Here is a 23,617-nt window from a genome sequence, read left to right on the forward strand (position 1 = left end):
ACAACAACAACAACAACAACAACATGAAATATCACCTCATACTTGTTATAATGGGTATTATAAAAAAGATTAAAAAATAACAAGTGTTGCCAGGTGTATAGAATAAAAGAAATATTTTATTATAATTGTTGGTGGGAATGTAAATTGGTATAGCTACTATGGAAAACAGTATGGAGTTTTCTAAAAATAATAAAAAATAGAACTACCATATGATCCAGCAATCCTGCTTCTGGGGTATTTATTTGAAGACATTGAAAACACTAATTCAAAAAGATATCTGTACCCCCATGTTCATTGCAGTATTATTTATAATAACCATGACATAGAAACACCCTAAATTTTCACTGATAAGTGAATGGATAAAGAAATGTGGTACATACACACAATAGAATAGTATTCAGCCATAAAAATATCTTGCCATTTAGAACAACACTGATGGACCTTAAGGGTATTAGGCTGAGTACAAAGAAAGTCAGACAGAAAGAGACAAATTCTGTATAATCTCATATGTGGAATCTAAAAAAAAAAAAAAACAAAATGAAAATGAAACAAAACAAAACAAAATACACACTTATAGATGTAGAACACAGATTGCTGGTTGTCCAGGGTGCAGGTGGAGAGAAGTGGTTGAAGAAGGTCAAAAAGTACAAATTTCTAGTTATTATATGAATAAGTCATGGGGATATAATGTCCAACATGGTGACTATCATTAATAATACATATTAGAAAGTAGCTATGAGAGTGGATCTTAAAAGTTCTCAACATAAGAAAAATATTTTGTAACTATGTGTGGGGACAGCTGTTAACTAGCCTTATTGTGGTGATTATTTTGCCAATGATCAAATATATGTACAAATGTAAAATTATTACATTTTACACCTGAAACTAAAATCATGTTATGTTAATTTTACCTTAATAAAAACAAAACAAAAAAACAGAATTGCTTTCTCCCCCTAATCTTATTGTAGATTTGTTTTTCTTCATATATTTTTATCTAAAATAATTATGGTGAAGAAATTTAGCTATATTAACTTAAGGAAATAATCTACAATACACTTCTTACTGCTAAGATAATTTCTTGATTTTTTAAATATTTTATTTATTTATTCATGAGAGACAGAGAGAGAGGCAGAGACATAGGCAGAGGTAGATGCAGGGTCCCTGCGGGGAGCCTGATTCAGGACTCGATCCTAGCACCCTGGGACCACAATTTGTACCAAAGCCTCTTGACGCTCAACCACTGAGCCATCCAGATACCCCAAATTTCTTGATTTAAAAAAATGAAAAAAAACTATTGTTGTAGCAAGCTACTCTCTTATATCTGTTTAACCAAGTTCTTTTTCTCTCCAGTGCTTCAAATACTTAGTGTTCAAACACATACACATAAATACACACATACACTCTCATCACGTGACTAATAGAGAAGATAGTCAATTTATTAATTTATTCAGTGTTATTTACATTGAACGAATGAGATTTTATTTCCTCCAATAGTATTTACATTTCATACTGTTTAATTTATTATAAAGAGTAAGGATCAGCCACATATTTCATTCACATGTGAATTTTTAAGCACTGGAGCTTACACAAATTAACAAATGATTAGCCTTGACTAAAGAGTAAAAGCTGAATATTAAGAAAGTGATAATATTTTGTTCCCTGTTACTGAGCCTGAATTTCTGGAAGGTCTTTAACTCTTACCTGTGTGTCTCTTTTCTCTCTTGATTTTTTATTAATGAATGACTTTTAGGAATTTTATAAGCCATTCAGTTTTGATTCTAGATGTGACCTAAAGCTGGTTCTACTTGATTTTTTTAACACAAGGACAACCACATACTAAAATTTGAATACTTTGTTTATGAGATGCTAACCATGTAGTTCCATATACTATATGCTACGTTTACATTCATTTTTAGCCATAAACTATGTTTACATTCTTCTGGATAATTAACCTTATGTAGCCAATACCTCAAATTGGGAGACTCAGAAAGCTTCCCAGGAAATAATCAATAATATTTTGATTCCACTGATATGGTTTGAGTCTATATGTTTGCTACTCTTGCTTACTTGCTTTCTTGTTAGTCCCACGTTGGTGGATCAGATCACATCACTTCTTTTTCAAGTTGTAAGAATTGACTGTTCTAACTGGAGAAGGATAAAAGAAGGTCCAAAATGTTTATTTACTTCTCACACCACAAGATATGGAGTAGGAAAGTCGAAAACAGAGATCAAGTCTTTCCTTCTGGAGCACTTCAGAATCAGAGCTAGAAAAAGTATTTCTTTGGGATTTCATCAATCAATATTTACAAGAGTTCCAAGAAATGGTTAGAACTGAGACGCCATGCTGAACAAGTCAAATGTGGCTGAAATTCACCCAGGGACGAATGTTGCAGGTATTAAATTATCCGTGGGCTCCAGTCAAGCAATTCAATACTCAATCTGCTCAAAGCCCAAGGAAATAAAAATCACATAAGGAATTCCAGTTTGAAAGAATATTTTCTTTTTAATTTCTGACGTACAATGGCAGGCCATCTGACATCATGTCACATTAGCTTAACTCCCTGGCTGCAACAGACCTGTTGTGCCGTATCAGTGGGGGAAACGTACAAAGAGATTCTTGTCCTCAATCAGATTTCCCTGGTATCAGTCTGGACAGCAAGCAGTCAATCCCAATTGAGCGGGCAGATGGAGACAGAGCAGATTAATAAGTGGATCCTCTTTATCTGAAGAGCTGGCAGGCATCATGGTTCGCCAGGCACCTGAGTTATATTTTTAAATAGGTCAGCACATCGAGCGTTTACAAAGGGGAAATGGAGTTAGCTGGAAGATTGGCACCAGTGGGGAACACAATGTGGGAGGTGGAGCTCAAGGTGCACTTTGATGGAGTTCAAGGGTTTGGGACAGTGAAGAATGGAAAATAAAGAGTTGCTGTCCCTGATTTTTTTTTTCTGTCCCTGTTTTAACAGTTTGTTTTTTTTTTATAAATGTGAATATATTATGGAGAGCACACAAAACATATCTGGGTAATGTCTCAACCTGGTTAGGTATTTTTATTTAAAAAACTTCCAACATCATCACTGTCGCTCTACAATTATCATCAGGGTAAAAATGAAGACGTTTTGTTTGTTTTGCACCTTGCACAGTATAGGATCTCCTGAAAGCTACACAGGAATGGGAAAAATTGGACCTTCAAACAAAGCAGGGAGACTTGATCTGTTAGGTTTGACTATAAAATACTAACACTTATGTGTGTATGCGTGTGTGTATATTTGTGTGTGAAAAATTCATTAAATTGCCTTGAAATTAGGCCCTAAAGGAAATACAACTTTGTTTTGAACCAAAGCAACATATAAGTCAAGATATAAGTAAGCCAACATTTATAATGATCCCTACAATTTCCAAATAATGCTGCTGTGAAAACAGACCTTTCTTTATCATAGTCAACAATGTGATCAATAGCTTACATTTATTAGCCTGTCTTAACCAGGAGGTTTTGGTCCCTTAAAGAATCAGTGAAACCTTGTTACCACATTTTCCAGGGCATGGATTCCCGGGATGGAAACATATGGAAGTTTGAGTTCAATTCTTAACAAAAACAAGGTAGCCCACTTAAAACATCCTATTTCCAAATCTTAACCCAAAGAAGTCCAAAGAACATAAGTGAGGATTCACTATTTAGGAACTAGTTTATGTGTGAATAAATAATGTATAATTAAAAGAGAGAAACAAATTTTCCAACTTTTGAAAATTATTCAATCTGCCTTTTACTCCTTTCTCTCTCTTGGTGGTAGGGGAGGTTTTGGGACTGTGCCACATTACCCAGATTGAACAAGGCAAGATGGAGTGATTCGCGCTCACAGGGTTTGCCTCAACACTTGATTTGACAGCTGGAAGTCAGACTCCATTTGCTTGTGTTGTTTCCAAGGGTAGATAAAAAAGACATTTGAAAAGAATAATTTGGGACCTCTAGGGAGAATAGCGTATTGATTGAGATGAAGTGTGCAAGGCTAAAGGAGCAAATTTCTCCTAAAATGAGACTCAGGAAAATTAAGTAGCAAGAAAGCATTGAAGTAACAATAAATGCTTAATTTGGAAAGGTTTTTATAGTCTCCCAGAGTTCTTGAATCCTCTGATCTCAGTGTCTTAGATTTAGTCAGTGATTAAATGATTATCTGATATGACAGTACACTGTGGTGGGAGTTTCCTCTATACCTTCTGTGTGAGAACAATCATTTTCTTCCCTTGGAGAATAGAGGAATACGTATTGGTAATATATATTCAAGGCATATTGGAATGCAAAAATAAATGATAGAATCTGTATTTCTTTCAAGTCATTTGAAAAAGAAAGAAGTAGAAACCCAGGAGGTAGAAACAGTCTTAGATTAACAGCCAAGGCAGTCCTCAAAAGGGGTTAAGTGACCACTGGGAGACTACAAGGGCTATGCATCTTGGGTCAGGGAGATATGACAGGGCTGGAGCGGGTAACAGGCCTTTAGATAAGCTTGACAAACTGTTTCTGGGAAAGCCTGGAAGATCACTATATCTGTAAATGTTGCTCAAACACATCCATCTCAGATTAGAAATATAAGCAGCTTTGTCTTTCCTCAATTTTCCTCCTGCCCATTAGAAAACCCTTTCCAGTACATTTGGTTATCACCCACCTTTCTTCCTTCTCTCACACTCCATCTCAGAAGCACAACTATAAAAATGATAGCCAAATGGGTCTTCAAGGGAAAAAAAAAAAAAACTGATCGATCCTTACGCAACTTCTATAATCAAAACCAATAAAGGATCATTTATATCTCTGGAAAAAACTTCCCCTTTGACTTCTGGTGTGAATACAGGTAAAGATATCAGCAAAGAAAATAAAACCAGATAGCTTTTAACAGGGTATGATAAAAAAATATACTAAAATCTAGAACTAAAAAGAAGATTCCTACTATTGTAACACTTTCCATTTCCTGCATTCTCAATTGTTCAATTTAGTCCAGTGTATCAGACACAGAGTAGACACTATAAGGGTAGAAAGATGAGGAAGACATTATCCCTGCCAACAAGAAATTTCTAATTTTATATGGGAGGAAAATATTCATCTATAACAATGATGATGCATTAAGTATTACTCTATTCATTTAAGAAACTGCATGAGAAAGCAAGCAAGTGTATATTCAAAAGATTTTTGGTACTAGGTGAATAATATTTTTTATACTGAAAGATGGACTTTAAATATGTTAATCTTGCGATTTACGTTATAGGCCTATACCATCATTTTCTTAGATATTTTCGTTTTTGTTGAATATAAAGATGTTTCCAATATTTTCTTATTATAAATATAGTTGTAATACATAACTTTAATATAATTTTCTCTTGTATTGTCTTTACACTCAATTTACGTGAGTGTGATTAGTATATTGAAAGATAAGCATATGTTAATACATTTTTTTCTTTTAGAGACACAAGTATAGATCCTTTAAAATTCATTTGTCGGGCAGTCCAGGGGGCTCAGCGGTTTAGCACTTCCTTCAGCCTAGGGCATGATCTTAGAGACCCGGGATCTAGTCCCACGTCGGGCTCCCAGCATGGAGCCTGCTTCTCCCTCTGCCTGTGTCTCTGCCTCCCTCTCTCTGTGTCTCTATGAATAAATAAATAAAATGTTTTAAAAAAATAAAATAAAATTCATTTGTCTTTCTTTAGTTCCTCTAAAACTATGCCACACCCTTGTAAGAACTGGCAGGTTGCTTATAAAGGAAACACAGGAGAACATACTGGGGCAGCTTTGACAGAGTTACAGCATCACCTAATCAGATTTATTTTATGTGCTTGGATACCCTTGGTCTTGTACTTGACACAGTTTTGCTAATTTTTTCTGGTTGTTTTGTCCTCTTTCCTCCTAGTTCTAGCTTCTCTTGGCTTTACTAATTTAGCTGATGTTAATGCTTTCCCACTACTGCCTGTACTAAAGTCCCCATCTGAAACACTGAAACCGTCTACTCTTTCTATACATGGTAAATAGTAAAACAACTTACTCCAGCTTAGTCCAGACCTTATTCCCTCTCTCCCATAGCTAACTTCTCATAAAGGCAAGACAATGGATAAGTCTTAGTAGTTAGAGGACTGAAATCTAGAGTTGGCTTTAGAGTTGACATTCAAGTTGCCTTATTCCCAGGAGATGTGAGATTGGCACATGAGAGTTCAGTACATAATAAACATCAGAAAACTTTCCAAGGGAATTTCTGTACCTACCGTTTTTGCCAGCTGAAGGTGATACATCATCACCTACCACCAAAGAAGTTGCACCCATCTCTTAATATTCCCTTTCCCACCCATTCACCTGGTCCTCCCTGTCATCCTCAGAGTGTGAGTACAATGACTGTGCTAGAATGGAAACCTCTATCTGGCAGTATATCTTTATGTTGAAAAATTTGTTATTTTTTATCAATTATACGTGTATAATGTATTATAAATATATGAATATATTATGTATGTGTAGTTCATGATGGCTTTAAGAGATACTAACATAAGTAGTAAAATCACACAGAAAAAACAGGACTGGTTTCCTTCCCAGCCTTCTAAGACCACTTTACAATATACTTCGTCCGACAGTGATGGTTCTCTCTGTTCTCCTAATCCATAGCTCTCATTATTATAATACTCAGGTCATTTTGTGTATATATGTATATATATATGTGTGTGAATATTAAATGTATTATAGATATATATCAACATTAAATACATAAAATTAATAATATAATATATATTAGGCACATATTTTTTCTTCTTAAACCTTATAAAAGCTCCTGAAGACAGAGGTCATGACTTGTATTTTCCTTGTACTTCCCTCAGTTATTAGAATAGTACTAAGTACAGTAAATATTAGTCAATCGATGGATTGATGTTAAATGTTAGATATATGACCAAAGTAGTCTTTAATCTATTATAGCAGATGACCCTCAAATTGCATTTTCCACCTATAGATTCCCTGATTATTTTGTATCAGTCACAATCCATTAGATGACCACCAAGAAGATGATGTGTTCACAGGAGATAGTATTAAAATTAGAGTTGCCAAAGAAGGTTGTTTCTAAGGAACAAGACTCATGATATGATTAAAATTGGCTCCCTAATACCAAAATAGGCAGAAACTACAGTATGAAAACAAGACTTCCTCTATTATATCTTTAATCAGTCTCTGTAGTACCCTCCCTTTCTTGGTCTTCACCTTTTTCTCAGAAGTCATTTCATTATTTTTCTTTCTTTTTTCCTTGATAAATGATTTCATTTTCCCCCAACTTGGTTGGCAGAATGACCAACATTAAATGTTCATTTGTTTAAACTAACAGAGTGTGGTCAGTTGATTCCTGAGGGAGGAGAGGAAGCCAAACAGGTCTAAAATGGCATCATTTAAGAACACAATCAATTCATTATCTTTTTCATAAAGTTCACATATGCACGCATTAATCATTTATGGCATGGCACTGGGCAGGAAGTTCTTACCTAAGCAAGTTCTACTCTACAATATATCTTTAGTGTTTAATGGCCGTTTGCAGCTTTGATTTTATTGTGTGCTCACTCATCTGTTATTTTATGAGCCAGTCTGTGTCTTTGTGATGAACTGATTAAGCAACTGGTTTTGAAGTTAAATTCATAGGCAAGTCAACACTCCATTCATATCTAGCTAAGGATTTTGGCCATTATGATCCCACCTCTTCTCTAGAATATGCAGTATCAGACCTGGGGGTAAGCTCCTGAAAGAACCTAAGGCTGCTTAATAAGTTAAACAGTTGAAGAATCCTAAATGATGAGTGAAAAAAAAGAGAATATTAAGGAAATACCCTGGTTGCCATCTTCACATATGCAAGGGGTATATATGCTAAAGAAAAAAAAATACAGTCCCTATGTACTGGTCCACAGGACAAACAATAGTGCTATGAAAAAAAAGTAAGGATCAACATAAGAATTTTCTCAGCATGAAACATTGGAACAAATTAACTGACTAGACTTTAGCCAATGAAATGATTTGAAAAAATCAGTGTTGTCAAGAGTATTGAAGTGAATCATGCATATACTGTGAGATTGGATTAGACAAGATGATCTTCCTTGTTAGAGTCTATGATGTTAAGCATTATTTGACATTTAGTAGTCTTACCACTTACTAACCAGTCTGGTATAATAACTCATTTGTTTGTTTTCCCCCTCTCTTCCTTTCTTTCTATTTATGTTTCCTAAATTGTTGTTAGCTCAACTTAAGCCTTTTCATCACAGTTATCTATCTTATATAAAAGTACAGTTACAAATTCAAATGTTCCACTGATGCAAACAAAAGAATTCAGACCTAATTTGGGTACCAAAAGATACCTTTATACCTTTTTAGGTTCAGCTACTTCCTCTGTGTAATATGACACCACTCTTCAAGCTAACTGGCTCATATCATCAAAATTCAAAACAGTTCACCTCATTTTTTCTTGAATAAGGAACTAAAAATTGCTTAATTCTTTACTTTAGAAGGAAATTTACACTTTTGGTGATGTATTAATAAATAGCATCCAAGAAAAGACAAAAAAAAAAAGTCAAGGACATTTCCAATTCATACTAAAACACGTGCCAAACTTAGATTTAAAGCCCACCTTAAAAAAAAAAAAGCCCACCTAAAGTAGAAGACTGTAGAATCTCTTCAAGCCTTTTAAAAAAAATGTGTTGGCTAAACAAAAATCCCCTATTTCCTTAATTTAATCTAATTTGGGCTTCTTTGAATATGCAAAATAGTTTTTTTCTTACAAAGGTTTCTCCTATATTTGTAGATTGCAATTAAATCACCCCTTAGCCTTCACTTCTCTATATTAAATTAGAACTCTATCTCCTCCCCAACACTGTTTTGTGCCAGTTCTTTAAAGATTTATGCTGCTTTCTGCTGATTTCTTACTCAAAAGTATTTCTATACAAAATTGGGCTGAATTCTTTACATGCTAAAGCTCATACTGCCCTTCTAAGATTGATGTATATCATCATCTACATTTTGAAAGTTGGGGAAGAAGTTAAAGAGGAATTAGGCCTGTCATCATTAATAGACCCTGAATCATGGCTAGGATTAGAAGTCAGAAGCTCATACCACAAATAATGGCGAGATGAACAGCAACTTCATCACTCACCAGTCACCTAACAGGTTGCCCTCCAATATCATCTTTATTTTATAGCACTATATTTCTTACCTCTGGGGATCTTTGTGAAATGGATGGGATGATCAGCTGGGCTGTGATGGATGAAACCTTGCTGATTGCTTGTTTTCCAAGATTGAAGACTCTCTGAATGTTAAACCATACCCACTCTGTGGTGGACAGATTTTAAGGCAGCCTGATGACCCCCAACCCCTGATGTGCATGCTCTTGTATAATTTTCTCTCCTTGAGTGTGGATGCAACATGTTGACTTTTTCTAACCAGCTGAATATGCAAAGGTGATGGGATATCACTCCCATGAATATGTGATGTCATATACACTCTGCCTTGCTAGTGGACTTGTTCATGCTCTCCTACTAGCCTAAGGAAGCATAGAGTTATGTTGTGAACTGTCTCTGGAGAAGGCCACAGGGCAGGAGCTGGGGAATTGAGGATGGCTTTCAAGTGACAGCTAGCAAGAAGCTGGGGCTCTCAGTCCCATATAACCACCACAAGGCAATGAACTCTGCCAACAACAGAGTGAGCTTGGAAGTGGATTTTTCCCCAATTGAGCTGCCAGGTGATAATACAATCTAGCCAAAAGATACTTTGATTGAAACTTTGTGAAATGAAAGCAAAAGACTTAACTAAGCCATGGCCAGAATTTGGAGACACAAAGACTGAAATAATAAGTGTGTGTTAGTTTAAGCTCCTAAATGTGTGGTAATTTTTATGCGGTGTCTTTGCAGATGAGAAAAGTGAGGATGTTGATTATGATGAAGAAATTTCCCCAATAAGCTTGATAAAGGGACCATAATTCAGAACAGGGAGGGTGATACGGATTTTTTGTTTAAGCTTTAACCTAATGGTATTTCAAATGTAAAAAGATATGACACAAGGATTATACTTAAGGCTAGATTCTGCAGAGTTAGAGTTTTATTCTCTTTGCCTTTGTACTCCCCTGGAAGAAACTCAGGACAGCTATAAATGTAGAAAGAGAGGTCTGAGGATGACACAGAAAGGCTAAGATAATTTTCAGGATTGCAAAGGAGCTGTGGTTTTATTACAAGTCTTAAAGAAACTTTAAATTCTTACCATGCATATTAACCTACTTTTCAGCTAGGTGTTTAAAATAAGAGAATTAAAACATGAGTTATTATACTTCATACATGAGAAAAACAAGAAAGAAACAAAAAAGAAAGAAAGGAAGAAGAAGAAAGGAAGAATGAAAGAAAAAAGAAAAGGAGGGGAGAGGAAGAAAGAGAAAACAAGAAGATAGGATAGAGGAAAAGATTGACACAAGGTAATAATAACCTTTTTCTGAGAATATATAAAATACATTTTTCAATGCATTGTTTATAAACCTCTGTAGCAAATTAGTTACTTAAATTTATATGAATACAGAATGATTCATATAAAACAAATATTAAAAAGATATAGGAATGTCTTATGGACATTATTACACATGTAATTATAAATTTCTTTAAGATAGTAAAAATTAATGACACAGAGTTTTGAATACAGTGTTCACAACTTCTGAATCTTTCTTAAGTTTGATGTTTCAGCTTACCTTCAACTGCTTGTATAGTCTGTATTATCAGTCACCCTCTTTGCTGCCTTTTAGTTTCACTATCTACAGACTCCCCATCCTTATAACTACTATATTTTGTAAATTTAATAACTTTAGATACTCTCAACATTGGTACCTATAATCTTTCTTAAGTGGCTATGATTAACCCTGCTCACTTAATACAAGAAAATTAGATAAGAGGGATACATTTATAGACTCTGACACACTACAGTAGGCCAACAGTCTTCAAGACCTTCAGGGATAGAATTTAAAAATTTGACAGAGTTTAGGCAGTGATTTCTCAGAAAGAGTAGCATTTAGTCACTGATTCTATAACGTTCTGCTATTGTTCAAATCCCATGGAAGGCTATACCCTGTGATTCCCTTCTCAGACATTAAGAGACCCTTATGCCTTTCTTGGATAGTCAAGTTTTCTAATTTTGGTTTTCCTTGTATATTCTTATATCTTAAAAATCCTCTGACTCTTATACTTTCTCACCCTTGAACATTCACCAGCAGGAAAGCCTTCCTCATACTGAGTTATTAGTTGATGCTTGCTACCATTATACTAGTTTAGATTTCCACCTAAATGAATCCACTCAAACCAACCTTTTGCTTAGAATGCCCCACTTCTCCACATTTCACTCTTGGTCTGTAGGCATCTAACTAAAGATGCTGAATTTGAACCTCAAAAAAAAAAAAATGAAATGAGCAAATATCTTCATATTCAAGGTCTGGCCTAGACCTTTCTTCTTCAGTTTCTTCTTTGACCAAACTTGATGATTCAATCCTTAAAAATATTACCTAATTTAGAACTCTTAGGATCCATTTGAGAACTCTATAGGATCCATTTGAGAACTCTATATAGCTCTGTCAAATATCACAATGAAAGCTATTGTTCTATTTATATTGTGTGTAAGCATAGTTTGTTTGTATATACCTACGTATCTAACAGGTAAAAAATAAGATTTTAATTACTTTTTATTCCACATAATAAAAAATGCACTATTTTGTACATGGTATGTAATACATTGACTATTAAATAAATACATGTTTGATGAAATAAATAATCACCAGCTAAAAAGAAATGAAAAATCTAACATTGTGAAGTAAACAATTTAAAGGAGTTCATTTGTTTTCCACTATTATTACATTGAAAATCATTATTGAAAATGCTCAAAGTTTTCATGCTAAATGTAGAAATGACTCCCCAAGTAAAAGTAGTGAAGAGAATATTTTAAAGGGATAGGACCAGTTCCTTAGGAGGCCAATACGGTTATGTTGCCTCAGCCTCATGATTCACTGTTTACCGGGGAGATCATTTGAGTAACAAATGCAAGAGAACAGCTGCAAGTTTGCATGGGGTGGAGGTAAATTTAGGTGTGAAAGGAAGCTAATTGCCTTAGTGTGTGCCAAACTTTTCAGGTGCTAACAAGATCCTGCTCAAGGACACTAGGGGAGCAGGGAGCCTGGAATGCACTTAAACTCGGCTATTGACTCACATCCTAAAATCAATCACACACCAAAAAAAAAAAAAAAAAAAGACCTTGACTAAGGTTGAGGACAAGAAAGAAGGTTAATCTGTAAAATGTCAACCTATAAGGGAAGTGTAGACTGAGAATGAGTTTTGTTTTTGAATGTTTCGGTGAGATTGGTGTGTTGCTGGGGTCCTGAGCCAATACCAAAGAAAAAATTCTTGAGATGTCTTTGGTGCAAAATGGTGGTTTTATTAAAGCATGGGGACAGGACCCCTGGGCAGAAAGAGGGCTACCCTGTTATTGCGAGGAGCAACTGATTACATACTTTGGGGTTGGGAGAAGTAAAGATAAGGGAAATTCCAAAAGGATTTCTTATGCTAAAGAAGACTCACAGGATACCAGAGGCCTTGCTATTGTCAAACTAGGGTTGTTTTACCCTTAGCAAGGCATTAACATTAAGACGGTTAGGAACTTCCTGGAGGAACCTATACTGACTGCCTCAAGTATTTGTCAATGGGCTGCAGGTTATAAGAACATTTAATTTTATCTACATTTCCTCCTGCCTTTGTTTCCTACCTGAAGACTAAGTCAAGTGCTTTGACCCAGGTGGATACTTAGAACAAGATTTAGAGTTTCTAAAAAATCTATGCTCCTGTCAAGACAATAATAAAAATGTTGCCCACAATGTCTGCAATTTTGGGGAGAAGATCGGAAATCAAGTAAAAGTCCAACTCTTCACTGTGACTTTGAATATAGAACTTGTGTGTACATAAATGTGTATGTATATATAAACTTTCTGGATAAGAATCAGATAAAAAAGTACTCAGTGGTCAATTACATATATTTAACAGTTAAATATCCTCCTATAATGCTCTCAAATGATAGAAAAAGCAAAGCAGTGAAGAAATCAACAAGTTTTCAAATAAATTAATCATTTCAGTGCATTGGGAAAAAATAGATTTGTTTTAAAAATGATTAAGTTGTCTGACAACATCTGCCCACCTGTTCCTATTGGTTGCTTCTTGGTGGGCCTATCCATATGGGACATCTCTGCTTGTGCCATCACAGGGTGACAATGGATAAGGTCTCATTTCAGAATAGATAGATTCCCAACTCTGGGATCTTAGAAAATTCATCTATCCACCACCATCCTTGCCAGCTTTAGATCTAGACTATTCTCAAGCACTAGCACAGGTGTTATATTCTTCAACTAGTCTGCTATACAAATGATCCAACACCCTTTATGTCTGTTCTTTACTTTTTTTAAAAAAAGTATTTTATTTATTTATTCATGTGAGAGAGAGAGAGAGAGAGACAGACAGACAGACAGAGGCAGAGGGAGAAGCAGGCTCCACCCAGGGATCCCGACGTGGGACTCGATTCCGGGTCTCCAGGACCACACCCTGGGCAGAAGGCATCGCCAATCCGCTGTGCCACCCAGGGATCCCCTATTCTTTACTCTTAATTTATTCAGAGGTTTCCAGTTAGGGCTAGAGAGCAGTTGCAAGATTGAAATTTTAAAAAGCTAACATTTGCGCCTGATTTCCTACTACATAAAGCCTAAGCTGGCACTTGTGGAATGGGTAAAACACTCTGGAATTTTCCTAAAATTGTCTTCTCCCTACATCTATTTGTCAAATTTCTTTCTCTACCTTTGGTCAAAAACCACTTTTTAGGGATCCCTGGGTGGCGCAGCGGTTTGGCGCCTGCCTTTGGCCCAGGGCGGGATCCTGGAGACCTGGGATCGAATCCCACATCAGGCTCCCGGTGCATGGAGCCTGCTTCTCCCTCTGCCTGTGTCTCTGCCTCTCTCTCTCTCTGTGTGTGCGTGACTATCATAACTAAATAAAAACAAGCAAACAAAAAAACAAACAAAAAAACCCCACTTTTTACAAGATACCTTCCATGATTCCTCCAGTCCTTATTGTTGTATTTTGTTTACACTTAAATTATAACTCACCCCCAATCTTAGAGCTACCTGTATTTTCCTATATAGCTCTGGCAACTCCACTGGTCGACTTTCCACCTCTCAGCACAGAGTCCTACATCTCAGACTCTCTCTAACACCCTCTATTCATGAAAGGCATGGCACTCAGGCAACTTTTCTTCTTTCTAGGTTTTTACATTCATTTCTCTCTCTCCCATGGTTTTCTTTCTCCTAGGTCTCATGTTGGCTGTGGATACATTTTCCTTCAGTTCTGATTTCTGGTGGCTTCTAAAGCACACAAATTATTTTCACATTATGGGTTTTATTGAGTATAGGAAGACAGACTTTGGAAACAAAAATAAGAAATACAAAGAAGGATAAGCTTGTCCTAATTTCTGAAGCTCTTGTAATAATGCCTACTTTTCTACTTGACAGTTGTGTTGAAATGGGCTTCTGCCATAGGATGTAATTCTTGAGTGTGAGGATTACCAAAGTCCCTGACTCCTGACTTGTCTTTGGAAGAAACAATTTGAGTCCCTTATTTTTAAAGGCCTCACTCTGATCCTAAAGATGCAATCAATGATTTCCACTTTGTTTCCAAAGGTGAATTTTATTTTCAGAAAAGCCCCATTGCCTACTCCACCTCTGCCTCAAACTGAGATATGTATACCTGAGTTTCTTCATTCCTCTCTAAAGGGTAAACTCTTGAAGAGGAAGCATCAAGGTTTTTTTGCATCTATATTTTATCATTATATTATGCATAACAGGTTTGCTGTGTATTTACTCAATGATATGATTTGGATATAATTAATATTACACAAAGATATGACCTAATATTCAAGGTGTCTCTTCTGTCCTGAAGAAATACTTGTCATGAGGTAGAATATGGTACATGAGTGATAAATGTTGTAATACGTTAAAGCTCAGGAAATGGGTAAAAGCTCTCTGTGGGGCATATATGTGATGGGCATGGTGGTGTGATTAATAGAGAAGAGATGTTTGTGATAATTCTTTGCTCTCATCATGGAAGGTTTAAGTAAGGTTAGGTTTGTTTTCATATTCAGAAAGTTTCAGTATACCAAATAGACCATAAGCATTTCTTAACCTGTTTCTTAGGGAAGTGGTTCATGCTATCAGGTGGCTTACTGAAGAGTTGGTAAGAAATTTTATATATTATGTTTAGCTCATAGCAGATAACATGCTCTCTGACAGATAAAACCTAAAACATCTTGGGTAAATGACAAAGCAAGACTATTAATACACATAGAATTTTATACTATATGCTAAGATCCAAGTATCTGATGAAAGAAAATAAGGTTCAGAGAGAGAGTGGGGTTAATTAGGGAAGGACTATTATACCCAAATCCACATCTTCCATTGAGTCAATTCCCTATTCTTTTCTCACTGGAGATGAAGAACAGCTGGTTACTGTCCTCCATTTAATAGATCATCATATTTCAAACACAACTCTCAGAGCACCCTTTAGTCTCCTCTTTGCCAAGCTAAACAACATCACTTTCTTAAACTTTTCCTCTGGGACCTATTTAGCCTTGAATCATAGTACACACACTTGAAGTATACTGTCTTCTGTAATACACAGCTTAAGCCTGCTAATTTTAGGGAAACTGCAAGAAAAAAAAAGTATTTTGACAACAACTATTATGCCTTGGTAATTACTCCATCATCAAGGAAAAAAAATACTTGCACCATGGATACACATCAAAGGCAGTTTAATTTGAAAGATGTGTATTTAGGCTTCCTGTTCCAAACACATCCTCAAAATACACTCAACAGATAATGCAAGTATGGTTAACTTGTCCATCACAGTTGCATTTATGGTTCCTAGTAATGGCCATGTGTGAATCTACCATGTGATGATCCATACAGATCAACAATAGGAATAGGTCAGTTCATCTACAGACTTAAGAAAAAAAAACAACAACAGACTTTGGTTTTTAAAGCAGTTTTAAATTTGCAGAAATATTGACCAGAAAGTACAGAGAGTTCCTATATATCCGCTTCTAGCCCTTGCCCATATATACAGTTTCCTCTTTATTAGTATCTTACACTTACTGTGGTACAATTGTTATAATTAATGAGCTTGATTGTTGTTATTTTTTTTTTGACCTAGTTAAAAACATTTCCTGTCACAAGGCTTGACTCTGAGCCCCTCAAGGATGTCCTTTAAGGGAGCTTGGTTCAACACTGGTTTCAACCTTTCTCCAGAGTGGGTTGCTCCGCTATTTTGATGAGACAAGATGTTTTCTGGGGTTGCTACTATCCTCAGCAGGAAAGCAGGTCATCCCTGATTAACAGTGACTGCCATGCATATGGATAAAGAGAGTGGTAACATATATGATACCTATTTGTTATATCGGAATACCACAAAGATATTGTATTATGAAGCAGAAACCTGGATTCTAGGTCTCTCTAGAATAGTTTTAAAACCTCCGGGAGCTTATCTAACCTTTCTGAACCTGAGGTGCAATAAAACAGAAATATTATTTTAACTTGTGGAAAGTAGCACAGTGAACTAGAAAAAGTCTTGAAATTACTTACAGCTCTAAAACACATGATTCTAAGTGTCTTTGAAGAACATTGCTGAGTCAGTTTTCATCAACTCAACCAAGAGACATACAGCTGGCATTTTACCACCATATAGGCTTCTTGGCTGAAAATGACTTTTTCCATAATTGAATCCAATAATTTATTTCTGGCCCAACTAAATCCAAAGTTGTACACTAAAAATTCAAAAACAGATAAGGTGGGGAAGAAAAAGAACTAACATTTTTCATTAGATCATTACACTCTATTTTGGTGGCTGTCAAAAACAATATCTAATTTACAGAATTTCATATTTAAGCATCTGGCAGTTTAATTAATTTGATTAATTAATTTCTTAGAATTCTATCAACTGTGCTGCACCATAACTTGTCTAAAAAACTATGCAATAAAAAATAGCTCTGAAAAGAATTAAAGATGTCATTATTTGAAGTCTGATATTATTATGTTCTCATTTGAAAAAAAATAAAGTAAGGTGATATTAGAAAATTAAGAGAAAAAGAAAAAATAGATTTTCAAGATAAACATATATTGCAAAGACATATAACAAGTGTTATATTTTAAGGTGTTATATTTTATGTATATCCCTAAAGATATTAGAGGACTGGTTTCTTTAAAAGAGTATTTGTTGAAAAACACATTCTTGTATTTTGGACTTAATCTTTGATTTCCAGTTAAAAAATGAGATTACCTGGCATTTTGGATTCCGCCTTCTGCTTGCACTCGAGTGTGCTAAGTCCAGCATGATCCTCATGCAGAAAGTCTGTCCAAGCACTGGGTCGCCTCTTTGTGTCAAACATTTTCTTCTAGGGGGGCAGAAAAATCAATCTATTTGCTGCACTAGTTGTCATGCAATCTGCTATCTGGACATCATATCCCTGATATGTTGAAAACATCTCTCAACTGACAGCTTTCTGAAACTGGTTCTCCCAGCTATCCAGCTGATGAGCTTCTAGCCAACCCACATTTTCCTGACTGCTGCAGTTTCGCAAGCAGGGCCTAGTGAGGTAATCACCTGACCTCAGCAAAACCATTGTATAAAGGGAATTTCGTTAACATTGTTGTCAGCGCAGCTGGATGGACTAACACTGCTTTCCTTTGCAGATTTGGAGTCTGTGAATTCCAGCAGCCTGCAATGGTGTTCCTGGGTTCTTGCTGGCATGTGTCTGCATCTGGCTCATGCTTCTTTCTCATGTGGTTAAGCAAACTGCCCACCAATTCTGGAAAAGTTCAGCAGCACAAAAGAAAATTTGCTTGTGGCTTCTCTCTTGGCATGGTGCTGCAGGATTGACCTATTATTTCAAGATTAGGGTAGGAGAGTATGCAGGATGGCAAAAGCCACACATTCTTTCAACTCTTCTTGAATGTTCATTTGTAGGTGTAAAAGCTTATTAGGTCCAAGGGTATACTTGAATAGAGATTGCATAGATTTGCATATTCTATCTTCACCCACATAGACTGTTGCATATTCTGAGGCAAGATATCACTTAAAATCCTATTATCTTCTTAGAGATTTTATGTTTTGAACGATCTCACATTTATTTTGAAAAATCTTTCATATTGATTGAGAGCTCCCTGGACACAGGAATGGAGAAGGGTAAACACACAAAATGAGACAAGGGAGGAAAGGGTTAATGATCCCAGGGATTTTTGGCAAGAGAGGAGAGAGAGCCTTAGATTCATTCCTGTTGGAAAGTAGGGTTGAGAAGTTGGGTTCATGGACTGATGGAGTGGTCAACCTCATGCAGATTTTGTGATTAGTATTTGTCTTCTCCTACATCCCTTTTCTCTCACCATCCCCTTTTATCCTATCTAAACCCCAAGTCCCCTCAACTCCAAAAAATAAACTTTTAGTTCCCAACTGTTTTCCTTTATACAAGTACCAAATGTAGTCTTGATATGCTTTCTTAGGGCTGCAGCCCAACCCAGTGACTTCATCCCCAGATCAAATGTTTCAGCCCTTCAGTTCTGGTCTTTGGCTATATTGTATTGTATGAGAAGATCTTATTAACTAATAACCTGAAAAAAGGTGACTAGCTAAAAGTAACTTAGATCTCCATGAGATGTTTATATCTAAATAAGAAATTGATAGAGACCAACATACCTTAACTGAGATAAACTAAGGATGGCACAACCAGTCTGGGGCTAGGGGTGGGTTAGTTGGTCATCCTGATGTTCATCAAATTAATGCACAAATGTGTAAAAATTATAAGGCAATGTATGGGTTGTTCAACAAGTTCTAGGTACTGTAATCAAGAGATGCTCATTAGAATGCAGAGAATTGGTTTTATATCTAATAAAAAGGATCTGCCTTCTCTCATTATAACCTGACATGGTATCCAAAATAAAAACAAAAACAGACTCATGAGAAACAAAGAGGAGCTTACAGGCAGCTTGATGAGATGTGTGGCTCTTAAGGGACAGTTTAGCTGTTCAATGCTGACATAATGAAGTGAACCCTGACCACCCATCAATCACCCTTTTGTGGTCCTGAATCATATGGGCCACTGTGCAGAATTAGGAGCAGCTCTCATGTGACAACATTCTAACTGCACTTGAAAAAAAATTCTAAATCCAGAAATGTGTTACAGCCAAACAATTGCTTGTAGGATCCACTTTCAATCATGAGATAGTACCTAACCAACCTGTGAACTTAGGCACTTTTAAGTACAGGCTTCACCACCCTTCCTCAAATATTCAAGGAGACTTGTGTAGAGTTGTAAGTCAGCACAGGAATATAATGCTCTGTTTGGTTTTTGTCTCAACTTTTAAAGAAGTGTTAGCATAGCTAAGATATCTCTTCCAAGACTGCTGGTGATAGATTTTTCATCCAAACTATATTTGGTTTCTGTACTCTAAGGCTAGACTCCTTGAGTCCTCTCATCCTGTGACTGTACTAATTGAGGTCTCTTGAGTATTATTCTTCATATATGGAGATTTTCAATAAAGTGCAGCAGTTAATTTGCACTGACCTATCAACTCATCTCTGGTTATTTGTTACACCAGTCATTCCAAGGCAACTCTCTATGAGACAGCTCTGGGATCCATTGGAATTGGGCTCAACTTACCTCTTTAGGACCTTGTCCTTCATGCAGCTCACTTATAAATTGCATTGAACAAGGGTGGTTGGACTGTGTATCTTTGCTTTAAGCTTTTCAGGTAAGCAAATGAGAACACTTGCTGACTGCTCACTGTGAATAGTTCACTCCACAGGAAATTGAACTTATAAGCAAAGCAATAAAACAAACAAACAAATAACTAAACAAATTACACTGCCTTCCTGGTTCTAAAGTTGGAATAAAGGAGGGATGTTATAGATAGAGACAATATACGCATCCTATTTTAAATTATAATCAGACCTTTAATTAAAAATCATCTTCTGAGAGGAGTTTGCATGGCTCATGACTCTTGATTTCAGCTCAAGTCTTGCATGATCTCAGGTTTGTGAGACCGAGCCCCATGTTGGGCTCTTCACTGGGCCTAGACCCTGATTAGATTTTCTCTCTTGCTCTCTCTGCCCCACCTCCTGCCCCCTTCCTATCCTTCTCTCCCTCTTGTTCTCTCTCTTAAAACAAAACAAAACAAAAAAACAAAAAAACTGAGTGATGATTCCCTCTTACTGAAATTTGGACCTTCCCTAAGTCATAATCCCTCCTCTGCTATTTCAGTGTTGGCCAGTGTCTTTGCTGACCTCTCACATTTGTTTTGATGAGACATTCAGTAACCTTCCCAGGACTGATTTTTACTATCTTGTACATATCCCACTTCCCCATTTATACGGTGACATTCCTGAGATCAGGAATTTAGACTTACCTCCTGGTATTCCTCACTCTTGGCGCAAGATCCCATTCAAAGGACTCATAATGCTTTCTTCCTCAGGCTGCTACATGACTAGCCACTTTTCAGATTTAAGATCTCAATTTAAACATTACCTTATCAGTGAGGCTTTTCCGGGCAGCCTATTTAAAACATTGTTAAATGCTGCTAAGGAGCTAGTTACTCTTCAGTATCCCATTTGTTTGTTTCATAGTAACTCTTTTAAAATTATTCATTTTATGGGCTTCTTTATTTTCTGGTTTTCCTACTAGACCAAAATACCCATGAAAGAAGAGACTTTGGCTGGTTTTGTTCCCTGTTGTATAACCACAATGTAACTCATTCTGTAATTCATCTATTCATTCAAAAATATTTATTTGAATTTTTAATATTTCAGTATTTTAAAATATTCAATATTTTAAGTTATTCACATTTTAAATTCATGAATACTAAAAATATTTAAACATTTAAAAATATTCATTTATTGAATTATGTGTCATTCATTTATTTGGATTATCAAGATGATGACAAGAAGATGATCTTAATAGAAATAAACCTTTGCAAAAAAATCTCAAATATGTAATACATGAAGTATAAATTGACTTTTAATTCCCACTTAAAGCAAAATTTTAAAGCTATAATAACATTTTTAATTTAAATTTTAAATTAAAGATTAAAAACAAACTTGCTACAAGCACTTAGTATATTAAAGTAGATAGAAAAGTATATAGTTTTTGGTGAGTTTGGGCACAAAAGATAATGTTGACTGGAGGTGAAGTGTCCTTTTGAATTCTATGGAACAAATTGATCCAGGCTATATAAGCCCTGGACAGTTGAAAATGGCCTAGAGTCTGGGATCTACGAGTGTCCCATCTGACAAATGAGGAACAGTGATATTAGGAGTGGCTCTGTTCGGATCTTGGTCTTCATTTCAGATTGTGTAATTTATTTCCTTGTTGTCAACCATGTTGACATTGGTAGTAGCTATTTATTTCTTCCCAATCCAATTGACAGACATAATTGTATCTATATCATGCATATCTTACTCCTGCTGCCAGTAGTTAAATAGTCACATTTGTGGGGTTCCTGCCAAAATGGTCTTATTATTAGATCCCAACTGGGTAACCAATTGCTATAACTCAAGTTTTGGGCAGCACTCTGGACCTTTTCATTTCTGTCTGCAAAATATTGAGGACAGGGGATACCTGGGTGGCTCAGCAGTTTAGCGCCTGCCTTTGGCCCAGGGCGCGATCCTGGAGTCCCGGGATCGAGTCCCACATCGGGATCCAGGCATGGAGCCTGCTTCTCCCTCCTCCTGTGTCTCTGCCTCTCTCTATATATATATGCCCATTATAAATAAATAAATAAATCTTAAAAAAAAATATTGAGGTAAAAAATAAAGGGCCTTGCAATTTCATCAAGACAACACACCGACTTTCTTCCCTTTATTTCCTTGGTTCCATCTACATATCCTCACCATGGCTTTGAAAGTACTTTTGGACCAATATGGAAAGATCCAAATCAAACACCAAAGTCATGTACATATGGCCATTTCCATTACTTGTCTGTTATCAACATGACTTTGGGGAAAGTCAATGGTTTGCTTCACTGATTACCATAACTGTCACTAAAGTAATAAATTAATTAAGGTTAGACATGTAAGGGACTTTCAGGATACAATTAAATATAGGAAATTATTATAGTTCTCAAGAAATTCACAAGGCATCAACAAGGGGTACTTTCCTGGCCAATTAATCCCATGGAATCCATAATCACAGGGTTGGTAGCAGCATTAGAAATCATGTAATCAAACCCCTTACTTTACAGCTATGCAAACCAAAGTCCAGAAAACATAGGTGACTTGTTCAAGGTAATTAAGTGTGCTGATGGCAGTGTCAAAGCCAGGGCCTTTATTCCCTACCAGGTAACAATTTAGAAAGAATTAATTGACATCAACTCAACATAGAACAGGAACTAGGACAGCACCTTGGGGAGTACAGAAATGCATGGGAGCTGCTAAATAGGAACCTAGAGAAAGGAATTACAATAACAGCCACTATTTATTGAGAAGTTATTATGTGTGAGGCACATTGCTTGACACTTTATAAAATAATCTCTAACGCTCACAACAGCTCTGCAAAGTAGCTATTATTCATCTCATTTTCCAAATGAAAAAATAGACTTGACTTCAAGGTCACAGAGTTAGAAATAAGATTCACACTGAACTACGCCAAACCAAAGCTCACATTCTTTCTGCTAAACCAAGTTTTCTCAATACTGAAGATGTAGGGGCCATATTTAATCTGACCTGATTGCTTATGGAGTGGAAGCACATGGAGGGGTAGGTTCAAATGATCTAATTGAACACGGTCAAGGGAGACTTTTTGTGCTGGACTAGTGAGTGAGGACTTTTATAGGGATTTGTTAACTAATGGAGCCACATTTGAACTTCAGTGCTTCAGGAAAGCATCTTTTGTAGTAAAGGCCAGGTGATCAATCAGTTGGAAGACCGATGAAGACAGTGACAGCAATAGTAAGGGTTTGATTTTTTTTTCTTTCCTTCCTGTTTCCTCACAACATTCAGAATTATTCTACAGGAGGATTTGAGAAGTGATCCCAAGTCCTTAGTGGCATTTTTCCTTCTTACAAAACCAGTATTGATTTTTAGCATGTATCTACTGCAAGCAACTAGTATGATTGGTCACATATCTGTTCTGATGGCAGTACCCATGCCACACAGATGTTCCGATTTCAAATATAACTCCTTTGTACATCTAAAATAAATTTAAACCATCATTCAGAGATATAGTCCTGCTGTATCATGTATGTTTCTCTGAGCACCTCACAATTCAGCATCTTCATTAGTAAATCTAATACCAGTTAAACTAATATTAGTGCTGTAGAAGGCCCTGGAACTTTACATTTTGTTATTCATGTTTTCGCAGAACAACAAGGGAGGCTATTCAGTATTTTCCTCCTGTTTACCTTTCTACCCTCCATCTTCCTACCACTCATTAATAGGCAGCTGTCATTCCCAACCACTCAGAGAGCTCTTTGTCTCTTCTGCTCTATCTACAGATGCTCTCTTCTCCCCTGGAATACTCCTGCTCAAT

General features: G+C 36.2%; 1 long non-coding RNA gene across 1 annotated transcript in view; it reads right to left on the reverse strand.

Annotated features, from left to right (window-relative positions):
* The window catches only part of LOC129508957 (uncharacterized), a 46,194-nt gene extending 28,643 nt beyond the window's left edge, over positions 1-17,551 (reverse strand). The window contains exon 1 of the long non-coding RNA XR_008664252.1: positions 17,380-17,551. This is a non-coding gene — a long non-coding RNA (uncharacterized LOC129508957). The remainder of the gene's footprint in view (positions 1-17,379) is intronic.
* Positions 17,552-23,617: the final 6,066 nt, after the last annotated feature.

Source organism: Nyctereutes procyonoides, unplaced genomic scaffold (genome assembly GCF_905146905.1).
Source record: "Nyctereutes procyonoides isolate TBG_1078 unplaced genomic scaffold, NYPRO_anot_genome, whole genome shotgun sequence".
Classification (NCBI taxonomy): Eukaryota; Metazoa; Chordata; class Mammalia; order Carnivora; family Canidae; genus Nyctereutes; species Nyctereutes procyonoides.